General features: G+C 52.7%; 1 non-coding gene across 1 annotated transcript; it reads right to left on the bottom strand.

Moving 5' to 3' along the window:
• Window positions 1-323: 323 nt before the first annotated feature.
• Window positions 324-442, bottom strand: LOC143589319 (5S ribosomal RNA). The gene has a single exon (XR_013145263.1). It is a non-coding gene; the product is annotated as a 5S ribosomal RNA (ribosomal RNA).
• Between the last annotated feature and the right edge of the window lie 2,058 nt (window positions 443-2,500).

The raw sequence follows: 2,500 nt of genomic DNA, 5'->3' as shown, positions 1-2,500 counted from the left end.
CTAACCCGAGTACTTGTCCAACTCAAACAAAACCAACCCAATTCTCCCACCCTGAACCTAATAAGGCAAAGAGGCTGTATATATATTACACACATGAAATTCGTACGAGTGTTGTCAGTGTTGGCGCGGCACCAAGCTTAAACTCATACAGTCCAACTACGAGCCCGAGGCTGGCCGTATGTAAATCATACAAGTGTTGGCGCGGCACCAAGTTGAAATGGCACGTGTCTTGAACTTTTGCGAGAAAGTTGGAAATGCACAAAACAACTCAACCCAAACATGGCACCAAGTCATGCACAAAAACATAAAAGTATCAAAAAAAAGGGTTGCAACACGAGGACTTCCCAGGGGGTCACCCATCCTAGTACTACTCTCGCCCAAGCACGCTTAACTGCGGAGTTCTGATGGGATCCGGTGCATTAGTGCTGGTATGATCGCAACCGAAATAGAAGCATTAGCTTATTCATTTATACATTTCCCAAAAGGTAAAAAAATAAAAGAATCAAGACTTCCCAGTGGGGTCACCCATCCTAGTACTACTCTAGACGAAGCACGCCTAACTGTGAAGTTCTGTGGATACGAGGCACAAGTAGCTGCAATGCTATGAATGTGTATATCCACCATGATTATATTGTTTTATACAATCACCACATGACATTTAGCAAACTGGCCTGTAATCCTGGCACTTTACCCGATAAGCTGGTCATAAAGTTTCCTCTCATGTTCGCAAGTCACGTCGCCCGATAACCTGGCCACAATGACTTGCAAAACCAAAGCTGGCCGGTAAACCTGGCACGTTACCCGATAAATGCACGGCACGTTGCCGGTAACCTGGGCACGTTGCCCGGTAAGGTTAGCACGTTACCCGATAAAATGTCGGCGTTGCCCGGTAAATTATCCACGTTGCCCGGCAAACCTGGCCCGCTGCCCGGTAAGGTTAGCACGCTGTTCGACAAACCTGTTACGGTCCATCGGCTTCGGGTTAACCCGAAGACATGATGTCATGATTCCATACCCGTTAACGTCGACCCATTCTGTAAAAAAACCTGGAACGTTGATGTCGAGCGAGCCCGGTCCGCATTCGGGTCCGAGCACGACACGGATCTACGTTTTAAACACATGACTGACTAACGATCGTGACCGACTAACGATTCCATAACACACCACCTATACCCATGATAATGCTTCCCCGCTACAAGTCCCATTTTCGTGAAACTTGTGGTGACGTCGAGGGCCCGAGCACGACACGGTCAACGTGTTGACCCGAAAACATGAGGTTACCAACCCCGACCCCATAAACCGCTCATAAAGTGTCCTCTCATGTCCCGGACGCAACGCCTCGTGTCATTAAAGCGGAGTTGCCCAAAACAGGCCCACGGGCCCACCAAGCCCGGCCCGCGGGCCCTTCACGACACGAAAGGGGGTTCATTTCTCTTGGACAGTCATATCTCATGGTCACGAGTACCCTCACAGAGCCTCGTGTCGATCCAACCCCGTTTGGACACCTTGCCCCCACCAAAGGCCTTACGGACCAACCGGGCCCACCAAGCGGCCCGTCCCGACCCGAAAACCAAAATTTTTTTTTTTGGGAAACTCATATTTCAATGTCCCGATGCCCCACGCCAAATTTCGTGTCAATCCGACCTCGTTTGGTAGGGTTTTCAAAAATTATGATTCCTCAAAAATTTAATATCTGTTCCTGTCACTATGCTAATTGTTCAGAATGCATATATAGGGAAGGGGTGGGTGTTGAGCGCCCATGCCTGGGCAAAGTTGGCTACCAAGCTAAAATATGGAGGTTCAACGTATGAGAAACCAAAGCCCCTCCCCCATGTTGCATACGAAGCTTGCCCAACGACTTGGTTTCTTGCACAACGACCCGAGTATACTGCCCCAAAGTTGCACGCCCATGGCCAGGCCAAGGCATGCCAAGGCGCCCATGGGCAAGCCAAAGGCATGCCTAGGCACGGCCAAAGCAAGCCAAAGGCACGGCCAAGGCAAGCCAAAGGCATGCCAAGGCAAGCCAAAGGCACGTCTAGGGCATGCCAAGGCACGCCCATGGTCAGGCCAAGGCTTGCCAAGGCACGCCCATGGCCAGGCCAAGGCATGCCAAGGCGCCCATGGGCAAGCCAAAGGCATGCCAAGGCACGCCCATGGGCAAGCCAACGGCATGCCAAGGCGCCCATGGCCAGGCCAAGGCACGTCCAAGGCATGCCAAAGCTCGGCCAAGGCAAGCCAAAGGCATGCCTAGGCACGCCCATGGCCAGGCCAAGGCATGCCAAGGCGCCCATGGGCAAGCAAAAGGCACGGCCAAGGCATGCCAATGCGCCCATGGGCAAGCCAAAGGCATGCCTAGGCACGGCCAAGGCAAGCCAAAGGCATGCCAAGGCAAGCCAAAGGCACGTCTTGGGCATGCAAGGCTCGGCCAAGGCATGCCCTGGCACGCACATGGCCAGGCCAAGGCAAGCCAAAGGCATGCCAAGGCAGGCCAAAGGCACGT

Source organism: Bidens hawaiensis, unplaced genomic scaffold, assembly GCF_021521415.1.
Source record: "Bidens hawaiensis isolate Kalapana, Puna unplaced genomic scaffold, B.hawaiensis_p1.1 tig00037342_1, whole genome shotgun sequence".
NCBI classification, from domain to species: domain Eukaryota; kingdom Viridiplantae; phylum Streptophyta; class Magnoliopsida; order Asterales; family Asteraceae; genus Bidens; species Bidens hawaiensis.
This window is presented reverse-complemented; position numbering and strand designations above follow the sequence as displayed.